At 44.4% G+C, this 13,209-nt stretch overlaps 1 pseudogene; it reads right to left on the reverse strand.

Annotated features, from left to right (window-relative positions):
- Positions 1-1,085: 1,085 nt before the first annotated feature.
- Positions 1,086-12,049, reverse strand: LOC129049298 (uncharacterized; annotated as a pseudogene).
- Between the last annotated feature and the right edge of the window lie 1,160 nt (positions 12,050-13,209).

The raw sequence follows: 13,209 nt of genomic DNA on the forward strand, positions 1-13,209 counted from the left end.
ACTCAGGAGGCAGAGGCGGGAGGATGCCCGGAGCCCAGGGGTTCAAGGCTGCAGTGAACTATAATTGTGCCCTGCACTCTAACCTGGGCAACAGAGACTTTGCCTCAATTAAAAGAAAAAAAAAAGAGGGCCTTGGGCGGTGGTTCACGCCTGTAATCCCAGCACGTTGGGAGGCTGAGGCAGGCGGATCACGAGGTCAAGAGATTGAGACCATTCTGGCCAACGTGGTGAAACACCGTCTCTGCTAAAAATACAAAAAGTAGCTGGGTGTGGTGGCACACGCCTATATGCTCAGCTACTCGGGGGGCTGAGGCAGGAGAATCGCTGGAACCCGGGAGGCAGAGGTTGCAGTGAGACGAGATCGTGCCACTGCACTCCATCCTGGTGACAGAATGAGACTCTATCTCAAAAAAAAAAATAATAATAATAATAAAAAGAATTTCAATGGGTCTTATTATAAATACATTTGCTAAAAATATTAAAATGTAACAATTTTTATATTATTACACCACCACGCCTGGCTAATTTTGGTATAAAATGTAATAATTTCTAATTAGTTTGTATTAACACCTGATTGAGACCTGGGAGACACCTGGAAGAAACAGAAATATGTTAGCCAAATTTGGCAGATGATAAGTTAAAATAAATACTATGAGTTACTAAATACAGCCAATAATGTGCTGCTTCTATTTTGATCAGCATATCTTTGTAAAGTCTCCTCTTTAGCTATGACAGCTATTAAAATCACAAACCAAATAACCTAAACTTCAAATTGGAATATCGCAATATGTTAAAACCCAGCATATAAAATCTCATTATTCTCACTGTATATAGGTATATGTGTATATACATGCACATGTATATATGTATATGTATACATATTCACACGTGTATATATATACACATGCAAAATTTTAAATGCTTTTGAACTAATAAATACAATTTTAGAAACTATTTAAAAATATTATTGGCCGGGCGCGGGGGCTCACGCCTGTAATCCCAGCACTTTGGGAGGCCGAGGCAGGTGGATCACGAGTTCAGGAGATCGAGACCATCCTGGCTAATGCGGTGAAATCCCGTCTCCATTAAAAATACAAAAAAATTAGCCGGGCGTGGTGGCGGGCGCCTGTAGTCCCAACTACTCGGGAGGCTGAGGCAGGAGAATGGCATGAACCCAGGAGGCGGAGCTTGCAGTGAGCCGAGATGGCGCCACTGCACTCCAGCCTGGGCGACAGAGCAACACTCCATCTCAAAAAAAAAAAAAAAAAAATTATTGTCATGTTTAGCTTGGCCTTTAATAATATACTTTTTCCTGAAACTTAATACATTATTAATAATCTGCCTGAGTTCAGCCCCTAAGTTCTTTATAGGTTTGTTTTGCCAAGAAGATTTAGGTCATTTAGTAGCAAGTCCCTCATTTAGTCTTCATTCCTTCTTTCTTTTCTTTTCTTTTCTTTTTCTGTTTTTTTTTTTTTGAGACGGAGTCTTGCTCTGTCGCCCAGGCTGGAGTGCAGTGGCGCCATCTCGGCTCACTGCAAGCTCCGCCTCCCGGGTTCACACCATTCTCCTGCCTCAGCCTCCCGAGTAGCTGGAACTACAGGCGCCCGCCACCACGCCCAGCTAATTTTCTCTCTTTTTAGTACAGACGGGGTTTCACCATGTTAGCCAGGATGGTCTCAACGACCTGACCTCGTGATCCACCCGCCTCGACCTCCCAAAGTGCTGGGATTACAGGCATGAGCCACCACGCCTGGCGCAGCTTTTTTCGTTTTTACAAAGAGCACTACAATGACCAACCATGTATGTACATTTTCGCACACTCATATGAGACAAAGCAAATGCAGATATTTAAACATTTTTATTGTCAAGCAGCCTTCCAGAAAAGATACCCCAATTGCAATTCATCCCAGCAGCCCCGTATGAAAGTATCTACCACCTTTTAAAGAATTACAATAATTTTGATATAAAAGGAAGATAAATTCAGGGATATGCCTGCTGTTAAATTCAGGGATATGAGCCACTGCCCCCGGCCTTTGTTTGTTTGTTTTTCTTTTGTTTGTTTGTTTTTTTGAGATGGAGTCTCGCTGTGTCGCCCAGGCTGGAGTGCAGTGGCGTGATCTGGGTTCACTGCAACCTCCTCCTCCTGGGTTCAAGCAGTTCTCTGCCTCAGCCTCCCAAGTAGCTGGGATTACAGGTGCCCGCCACCACACCTGGCTACTTTTTGTATTTTTAGTAGAGACGGGGTTTCACCATATTGGCCAGGATGGTCTCAGTCTCCTGACCTTGTGATCTGCCTGCCTCGGCCTCCCAAAGTGCTGGGATTACAGGTGGGAGCCACCGCCCCCGGCTCATGCTGCTCTTTCATAATTTGCACATGGCCTCTAGTAATTTTATGGCATCTTTCCACTTTACTACCCAGTGTTGAATAACTTCACTTTTTAGGTATTTGTTGTTTTAACCAGAGCAACAAACATTCTTGCCTTGGTTTACCTCATCTGTTTGTGCTAGGTCTTATCTAGCACAAAATCATTGGTCATACAAATGCATGAAATTTCCACTTCTGGTTTAATAGCTACATGTGTGAGTAGAAGGCTGGAATGTGGACATGGTCAATGTAGGGCAGTTTTCTCACCAGGAGTATGAATCAGATAGTATATTAACCATTTGTGTGTAAGTAACACGTATATATTTTAAACTTATTTAACCCCAAAAAAGTAGGGGGTATTTATTGGTTCACTTATTCAAGCATTCATTAAGCATTGACTATCTATTACATTTCAGGCACTCTTGTCACCTGTTGAAAAATCCAGGGATAAGCCGGGCGCGGTGGCTCACGCCTGTAATCCCAGCACTTTGGGAGGCCCAGGCGGGCAGATCATGAGGTCAGGAGATCGAGACCATCCTGGCTAACACAGTGAAACCCCGACTCTACTAAAAAAAAATACAAAAAAATTAGCCAGGCCTGCCGGCGGGCGCCTCTAATCCCAGCTTCTCCAGAAGCTGAGGCAGGAGAATGGCGTGAACCTGGGAGGTGGACCTTGCAGCGAGCTGAGATCGCGCCAGTGCACTCCAGCCTGGGCAACAGAGTGAGACTCTGTCTCAAAAAAAGAAAAAAAAAAAAAGAAAATATAGAAAAATCCAGGGATGCATAAGACTTTATTTAAATCTAGTTGCTCACATAACAACATGAGGCGTCTATCATTCTCCATATTTCGGCTTTTCTTGCTGTCAGTTTTATTCCCAGGCAAGTAAACACAGACAGAAGCAACATTAATCATACAATGTGTCAGTTTATTAATGCCAGTAGAGAGAGAACTGTTTCTCTAGTGGATTTAGGAAGAATTTCAGAGTTGAGATGGATTATATTTCCATTGCTGAACCAGTCAATGTGACTGTAGTTAGACAGGCCTCGTTCACATGTTAAGGCCTGAAGTTGGGGTGGTAAGATCAGGCCAGTAAGAATGACTCAGGCTAAGAATGAGGAAGAGTGGTGCCTCAAAAGGAGATTGAAGTACTTGTGGTGGTTGAACTGTGTTCAACTGATTTAATCTGGAATCAATTTTTCATACTTCCTCTCCTTATATTGTAAGGAGAGAAAGTATGTAATATTTGGAAGGCAGAAATGGAGCACTGGCCATTACTCTCTGAAGGTCATCCTACTCAGAGATGGTGACAAACAGGCAAAGAGTTGATTGTAAATTCCAGATTGCCCTCACCCTTGTTCACTTCACCTCCGGCATGTCTTCTTATCTGCTAAATCTGCTGACCAGCAATGGCCCCAGGTCCACCAACAGACACTTAATTGTGGACCTACAGAGGGGATAACTATACAGAGGCAATAGCATTCCCTTTGCAGTCCCACTTAGGTAATTGTATGTGCTTGACTTTTCAGATTAATTAGTTGGTGCCTCGTTCTCTGTTTCTCCAAAGAGCCCACCTGGATTGTTGCTTCTTCAGCTCTTAGTACAGGTGTAGAAGGCTTAAATCCTATAACAAACCTCTTATTTCCAAAACTCATTAGGGTCTCCACTTCTCTCACTAAACCCTAGCTGACACTGGTTGTTTTTTTTGTTTTTTTTTTTGTATAGGAATTTGTTCCAGGGGAACAGGGACATGATGATGGGGCTTTAAAATTTTGTTCTCTGGGGCTGGGTATGGTGGCTCATGCCTATAATCCCAGCACTTTGGGAAGCCAAGGTGGGAGAATCGCTTAAGCCCAGGAGTTAGAGACTGGACAACATAGTGAGACTCCTCTTCTCTACTGGAAAAAAATTAGCTGGGCATGGTGGCATGTATTTGTAAATTCAGCTGCTTGGGAGGCTGAGGCAGTAGAATTGCTTGAGCCCAGGAGGTTGAAGCTATTGCTGTGAGCTGTGATTGCACCACTGGACTCCAGCCTGGGTGACAGAGTGAGAACTCTGTCTCAAAATAAAATAAAATAAAATAAACAATAAACAAAGAAAATGTGGCATATATACCCAGTGGAATACTATTCATTTTTTAAAAAGAAAAAAATCTTGTCATTTTTGATAACATAGATGAACCTGGAGGACATTATGTTAAATGAAATAATCCAGGCAGACAAAGACCAATAGGAATATAAAAAAGCTGCACTCATAGAAGCAGAAAGCAGAATGGTAGTTACCAAGGCCCAGGGGAAGGCGGGACAGGGAAGATGTTGGTCAAAGGATATAAAGTTTCATTTAGGCGGAAATTAAAGAACTCTATTGCCGGGCGTGGTGGCTCACGCCTGTAATCCCAGCACTTTGGGAGGCCGAGGAGGGCAGATCACGAGGTCAGGAGATTGAGACCATCCTGGCTAATATGGTGAAATCCCATCTCTATTAAAAAAAAAATACAAAAAATTAGCTGGGCGTGGTGGTAGGTGCCTGTAGTCCCAGCTTCTTTGGAGGCTGAGGCAGGAGAATGGCTTGAATCTGGGAGGTGGAGCTTGCAGTGAGCCGAGATCACGCCACTGCACTCCAGCCTGGGCGACAGAGAGAGACTGTCAAAAAAAACAAACAAACTATATTGTACAACATGGTGACTATAGTTAATAACAAAGTATTGTATTGTGGCCTGGCACTGCATGGCTCACAGCTGTAATCCCAGCACTTTGGGAGGCTGAGGTAGGAGGATCACTTGAGCCCAGGAGTTAAAGACCAGCCTGGCCAACATGGTAAAGCCCTGACTCTACTAAAAATACAAAACTTAGTCGGGCATTGCGGTGCATACCTGTAATCCCAGCCACTCAGGAGGCTGAGGCAGGAGAATCACTTGAACCCAGGAAGCAGAGGTTGCAGTGAGCGGAGATCTTGCCGCTGCACTCCAGCCTGGGCTACACAGTGAGACTCTGTCTCCAAAACAAAAACAAAACAAAGTATTGTATTAGCAAAAATTTCTAAGAGAGATTTTAAGTGTTCTCGTCACAAAAAATGTTAAGTATGTGAGGTAATGACTATGTTAATTAGCATCATTTAGTCATTCCACGATGTATGCATAGTTCAACATATATCACATATGATAAATATATACAATTTTAATTTATCAATTAAGATAATTATTAAAAATTATAAGGCCAGGCACGGTGGCTCACGCCTGTAATCCCAGCACTTTGGGAGGCCGAGGCAGGCGAATCACGAGGTCAGGAGATCGAGACCATGGTGAAACCCGGTCTCTATTAAAAATACAAAAAAAAATTAGCCGGGCGTGGTGGCGGGTGCCTATAGTCCCAGCTACTCGGGAGGCTGAGGCAGGAGAATGGCGTGAACCCGGGAGGCGGAGCTTGCAGTGAGCCAAGATTGTGCCGCTGCACTCCAGCCTGGGTGACAGTGAGACTCCTTCTCAAAAAAAAAAAAAAAAAAATTATAACCTATGTTTCTAGTAATCAAGTGCCTATAGAAATAGCTATTGTCAGCCGGGTGTGGTGGCTCATGCCTGTAATCCCAGCACTTTGGGAGGCCGAGTCGGGCAGATCACGAAGTCAGGAGATCGAGACCATCCTGGCTAACACGGTGAAACCCCATCTCTACTAAAAATATAAAAAATTAGCCAGGCGTGGTGGCGGGCACCTGTAGTCCCAGCTACTCGGGAGGCTGAGGCAGGAGAATGGCGTGAACCTGGGAGGCAGAGGTTGCAGTGAGCCAATATCGTGCCACTGGAATCCAGCCTGGGTGACAGAGCAATACTCCATCTCAAAAAAAAAAAAAAAAAAAAAAGAAATAGCTATTGTCGTGTATCAGTTTTGGGGAAGTATGAAAAATAACAAAATTGTTTTCTTGCTTCTAGTTGTACTGTAGAAATTGGGGGAAAAAACATGTAAGTTCAGAGGTTTAAATTCCTGGCTCTGGATCCAGGTAAGAAACCAGATGGCTTCTGCAAATTCCCTAAAATAAACTCTCAGCTCTTCTAGTTGCAAAGTGTCAAGATTTCTGACCAAGCTCAAAGGCTAATCATGTGGATGGCTAAGTTACAGTGAAAATAGAATTTATAACACCACATGGTTTTTTATATTAATGTCAGGGCATCGATTGGGAATGAGTGAAAGAATTGGAGTCAGAACATAGAGAAGATTCCAATGAAGCTAAATACATCAAACCCCCAATTTTGCCTGGCAAATTTGGCAGTAGAAATAGCCTTTTTGTGTTCTGTTTGTGTAAATTCATCTTCTCTCGGCTGAAGAATCAGTGATGACCCTTATGAAGTCCAGTGATGCAGAGTATGGACTTGAAAGGATCCCTTCTGTGATGGTTAATACTGAGTGTCAACTTAATTGGATTGGAGGATACAAAGTATTGACTCTGGTTGTGTCTGTGAGGGTGTTACAAAAAGAGATTAACATTTGAGTCAGTGGGCTGGGGAAGGCAGATCCACCCTTCATCTGGTGGGCACAATCTATCAGCTGCCAGCGAACATAAAGCTGGCAGAAAAACTTGAAAAGGAGAGACTAGCCTAGCCTCCCAGCCTACATCTTTCTCCTGTGCTGGATGCTTCCTACCCTCAAACATCAGACTCCAACTTCTTCAGTTTTGGGACTCAGATGGGCTGTCCTTGTTCCTCAGCTTACAGACAGCCTATTGTGGGACCCTGTGATTGTGTAAGTTAATACTTAATAAACTCCCCTTTATATATATATATATATAAAAATATATACTCTCTATATAAACTATATACTATATACTACATAAAGCATATAGTATAAAAAGTATAACATGTATACTATATACTTTATATATATAAAATATATGCTATATATAAACTAATATAATATATAACCTATTAGTTCTGTCCGTCTAGAGAAACCTGACTAATACAGATTTTGGTACCAGGAGTGGGGTCTAGAGGAACAGAATATTAAGCATGGAATTCTTTCATTGGTTTTGGGGTTTCTGGGGTTGGCTGCTTAATACGATTAGACCTAGAAATGCTAAGAACTCTACTTCTAATAGTATAGAGAACACTGATAGTCCCTGATGTGAACTGTTTAGGGAGTTATGCAAAATAAATGCATCTGACACTCCTGATTCACCACTCGTGAGAGGAGTTTGGTGACTCTATACATCATACCTTGGACCATATGTGGAGAACCAATGAACATAAGCTGGTCAGTTGCTCCTAAGGTCAGTGGACAAAGTGATGAAAGAAAATGATAAACTCAGGGATTCTGTCTCCCAGCTTCAGAAGCAGATACTGAGCTTCAAATCTGCTAAGATTGCCCTGAGTGAGAGTCTTATCTCCCACAGAGAAAGAGCTGAAATTGTGGAAAAACTGACACAAGCTCTTATGCCAGTGGCTGACCTGCAATGAAATACGCATGCACAGCCTTACCAGGTGTCTACTGTTAAAGTGAGGGCATTGATTGGAAAAGAATAAGACCCTGAAACTTGGAATGGGGACGTGTGGGAGGACCCTGATGATGCTGGGGGGCTGAGTTTGTAAACTCTGATGAACCTTTTTTGCCAGAAGGAACAGCTTCCCCATCCTGAGTAGTGGCAACCTCCCCTCCCCAGCCCATGCTGCCATCAGCCTTTCCACCTTTCTCTGAGGAAATAAACCCTGCACTGTCTGAGGCCAGAGTGATGGCCTCCCCTGAGGCAGTTGCCAGGCAAGATAATGTTGATTCTCCTCAGATGTCACCCCAAACACGTCTGTTTGCTTCTAGACCTATAACTAGACTAAAGTCCTGGCGGCCCCCTAGAGGTGGTTGAGAGTGTGGCCCATGAGGAGGTGTACTACACGCGAAAAGAGCTGTTTGAGTTCTCTAATTTATATGAATAGCAACTGGAGAACAAGCATGGGAATGGATTTTTTTTTTTTTTTTTTTTTTTTGACAGAGTCTCACTCCATTGCCCAGGCTGGAGTGCAATGGCACAATCTCAGCTCACTGCAACCTCCAGCTCCTGGGTTCAAGTGATTCCCCTGCCTCAGCCTCCTGAGTAGCTGAGATTACAGGTGCATGCCATACAATGCCTGGCTAATTTTTGTATTTTTAGTAGAGATGGGGTTTCACCATGTTGGCCAGGCTGGTCTCAAACTTCTGTCCTCAGGTGATTCACTCGCCTTGGCCTCCCAAAGTGCTGGGATTACAGCATGCCTGTAATTACAGCCGCCACGCCTGGCTGGGAATGGATATTAAGTGTATGGGATAATGGTGAAAAATGGATCAGGCTGAATTTATTGATTTGTGTCAACTAATTAGGGACTCTGCACTTAATGTTGCAGCTTGGGGAGTTAAAAAAAGGTTCTAATAGTTTATTTGCTTGATTAGCTGAAATATGGTTTAAAAGATGGCCCACTGTGAGTGAGCTGGAAATGCCTGATCTTCCTTGGTTTAATGTAGAGGAAAGGATCAAAAGACCTAGGGAGATTGGGATGCTGGAGTGGATTAGCCACTTTAGACCTACTCATCCCAGCTGGGAGAGTCCAGACCATATACCCTTAACCAATGCCTTGTGAAATAGATTTGCGAGGGGCAGCACCTGTATCTTTGAAGAGACCTGTAATTGCTCTTCTCTGTATGTCGGATCTAACGGTGGGAACTGCAGTCACTAAACTACAAAAGTTAAATACAATGGGAATAATTGGATCCCGAGGTAGCAGGGGCCAAGTGGCAGCACTCAACCATCAAAGGCAAGGTGGGTATATCTTCCGTTATGGACAGCAGAGGCAAAGCGGCAATCAGAATAGTCTGACTCTGTAGAGCTCTGTCATTGGCTAATTAATTATGGTGTTCCCAGAAGTGAAATTGACAGGAAGCCAACTGCATTCCTACTTAAATTATACAAATAGAAAATTTCTAGGTTGAAGGAACAAGACTAATTGAATTATAAAACCAGAGAATCATGGGCCCTCAATCAATTTCCAGACTTGAGCCAGTTTACAGACCCAGAATGCCTTGAATGAAGGGAAGTCCGGTTCCCATTGACGAAGGACCCCACTACATTACCTACAATTAATGCAGTCAATCTTTCTCCCATCCTTCCCCAAGGACACCTCTGGCTTTTTACCAAGGTAACTGTGCATTGAAAAAGGGAAATGATCAGACATTAGGAACTACTGGACGCTGGCTCTGAGCTGACATTGATTCCAGGGGAACCAAAACATCACTGTGGTCCTCCAGTTAAAGTAGAGGCTTATGGAGGTCAGGTAATTCATGGAGTTTTAACTCAGATCTGACTTACAGTGGGTCCAGTGGGTCCCCAGACGCATCCTGTGGTCATTTCCCCAGTGCCAGAATGCGTAATTGCATAAGCATACTTAGCAGCTGGCAGAACCACCACAGTGGCTCCCTGACTGGTAGGGTGAGAGCTATGATGGTGGGAAAGGCCAAACGGAAACCATTAGAGCTACCTCCACCTAAAAAATAGTAAATCAAAAACAATATCGTATCGCTGGAGCAATTGTTGAGATTTGCACCACCATCAAGGACTTGAAAGACCCAGGGGTGGTGATTCTCAGCACATCCCCATTCAACTCTCTCATTTGGCCTGTGGAGAAGACAGATGAATCTTGGAGAATGACAGTGGATTATCGTAAGCTTAACCAAGTGGTGACTCCAATTGCAGCTGCCAAACCAGATGTGGTTTCATTGCTTGAGTAAATTAACACATCTCCTGGTACCTAGTTTGCAGCCATTGACTTGGCAAATGCCTTTTTCTCCATTCCTGTCCATAAGGCCCACCAGAAGCAATTTGCCTTCGGCTGGCAAGGCCAGCAATATACCTTTACTTTCCTACATCAAGGGTGTATGAACTCGCTGGCTTTGTGTCATAATCTTATTCAGAGATAACTTGATTGCTTTTTGACTCCAGAAGATATCACACTGGTCCATTACATTGATGACATTATGCTGATTGGATCCAGTGAGAAAGAAGTAGCAAACACATTGGACATATTGGTGAGACATTTGCATGCCAGAGGGTGGGATATAAATCTGCCTAAATTCAGAGACCTTCTACCTCAGTAAAATTTCTAGGGGTCCAGTGATGTGGGGCCTGTCGAGATAGTACTTCTAAGGTGAAGGAGAAGTTGCTGCATTTGGCCCTTCCTACAACCAAGAAAGAGGCACAACACCTAGTGGGACTATTTGGATGTTGGAGGCAACACATTCCTCATTTGGGTGTGTTACTCCAGCACATTTATCAAGTGACCCGAAAGGCTGCCAGTTTTGAGTGGGGTTCAGAACAGGAGAAGACTCTAAAACAGGTCCAGTCTGCTGTGCAAGCTGCTCTGTCACTTGGGCCATATGATCCAGCAGACTCAATGGTGCTTGAGGTGTCAGTGGCAGATAGGGATGCTGTTTGGAGCCTTTGGCAGGCTCCCATAGATAATCACAGCAGAGGCCTCTAGGATTTTTGAGCAAAGCCCTGCCATCTTCTGCACATAACTACTCCCCACCAATTTTTTTTTTTTTTTTTTTTTGAGATGGAGTCTTGCTCTGTTGCCCAGGCTGGAGTGCAGTGGTGTGATCTCAGCTCACTGCAACCTGCGCCTCCTGGGTCCAAGAAGTTCTCCTTCCTCCGACTCCCGAGTAGCTGGGATTACAGGTGCAAGCCACCGTGCCTGGCTAATTTTTGTATTTTTTGTAGAGAGATGGGGTTTGACCATGTTGGCCAGGCTAGTCTCAAACTCCTGACCTTGTAATCCATCTACTTCAGCCCCACAAAGTTCTGAGATTACAGACATGAGCCACTGCGCCTGGCCAACTACTCCCCTTTTGAGAGACAGCTCTTGGCCTGTTACTGGGCTTTGGTGGAAACTGAATGTTTGATGATGGGTCATCAAGTCACCATGCGACCTGAGCTTCCTGTCATGAACTGGGTGCTTTCTGACCCATCTAGACATAAAGTGGGTCATGCACAGCAGCATTCCATCATCAAATGGAAGTGGTATATACGTGATTGGGCTCAAGCAGGTCTTGAATGGACAAATAAGTTACAGGAGGAAATGGCTCAAATGCCCATGGTCTCCACTCCGACCACCCTGCTTTCTCTCCCACAGCCTGCACTAATGGCCTCATGGGTTGTTCCCTATGACCAGTTGACAGAGGAAGAGAAGACTGGGACCTGGTTTGCAGATTGTTCTGCATGATATGGAGGCACCACCCAAAAATGGACAGCGGCAGCACTATAGCCCCTTTCTAGGACATCCCTGAAGGACAGTTGTGAAGGGAAATCTTCCCAGTAAGCAAAACTTCAAGCAGTGTACCTGGTTGTACACTTTGCATGGAAGGAGAAATGGTCAAATGTTCAATTATATACTGATTCATGGGTTGTAGAGAGTGGTTTGGCTGGATGGCCAGGGACGTGGAAGAAGAATGATTGGAAAATTGGTGACAAAGAAATCTGGGGAAGAGGTATGTTGATAGACCTCTCTCAGTGGTCAAAAACTGTGAAGATATTTGTATCCCATGTGAGTGCTCACCAACAGGTGACTTCAGTGGAGGAGGAGTTAAATAATCAGGTGGATATGATGGTCTGTGGACACCACTCAGCCTCTTTCCCCAGCCACTCCGGTGATTGCCCAATGGTCCCATGAACGAAGTGGCCATGGTGGCAGGGATGGAGGTTACACATGGGCTCAGCACCATGGACTTCCACTCACCAAGGCTGACCTGGCTATGGCCACTGCTGAGTGCCCAATTTGCCAGCAGCAAGAGACCAAAACTTAGCCCTCGATATGGCACCATTCCTCGAGGTGATCAGCCAGCTACCTGGTGGCAGGTTGATTACATTGGACCTGTTCCCTCATGGAAAGGGCAGAGGGTTTGTCCTCCCTGGAATACATACTTATTCTGGATATGGGTTTGCCTATCCTGTGCGCAATGCTTCTGCCAAGACTACTATCCATGCACTCACAGAATGCCTAATCCACTGTCACGGTATTCCACACAGCATTGCCTCTGAACAAGGCACTTACTTTATGGCTAAAGAAGTGCGGCAGTGGGCGTGTGTTCATGGAATTCACTGGTCTTACCATGTTCACCATAATCCTGAAGCAGCTGGATTGACAGAATGGTGGAATGGCCTTTTGAAGTCACAATTACAATGCCAACTAGGTGACAATACTTTGCAGGACTGCGGCAAAGTTCTGCAGAAGGCTGTGTATGCTCTGAATCAGCATCCAATGTATGGTACTGTTTCTCCCATGGCCAGGATTCACGGGTGCAGGAATCAAGGGTTGGAGGTGGAAGTGGATTGATCACTCACCATCACCCCTAGGGATCCACTAGCAAAATTTTTGCTTCCTGTTCCCGCAACATTGTATTCCACTGGTCTAGAGTTCTTTGTTCCAGAGGGAGGAACGCTGCCACCAGGAGACACAACAATGATTCTATTCAACTGGAAGTTAAGATTGCCACCTGGACACTTTAGGCTCCTCCTATCTTTAAGTCAACAGCATAAGAAGGGAGTTAGTGTTGGCTGGGGTAATTGACCCAGACTATCAAGATGAAATCAGTCTACTACTCCAGAATATAGGTAAGGAAGAGTATGCATGGAATACGGGAGATCCATTAGGGCGTCTCTTAGTATTACCATGCCCTGTGATTAAGGTCAATTGGAAACTATAACAGCCCAATCCAAGCAGGACTACAAATGACCCAGACCTTTCAGGAATGAAGATGTGGGTCACTCTATGAGGAATAAAACCACTACCTGCTGAGGTGCTTGCTGAAGTCAAAGGGAATACAGAATGGGTAGTAGAAGAAGG

Source organism: Pongo abelii, chromosome 10 (genome assembly GCF_028885655.2).
Source record: "Pongo abelii isolate AG06213 chromosome 10, NHGRI_mPonAbe1-v2.0_pri, whole genome shotgun sequence".
In the NCBI taxonomy this organism is placed as follows: Eukaryota; Metazoa; Chordata; class Mammalia; order Primates; family Hominidae; genus Pongo; species Pongo abelii.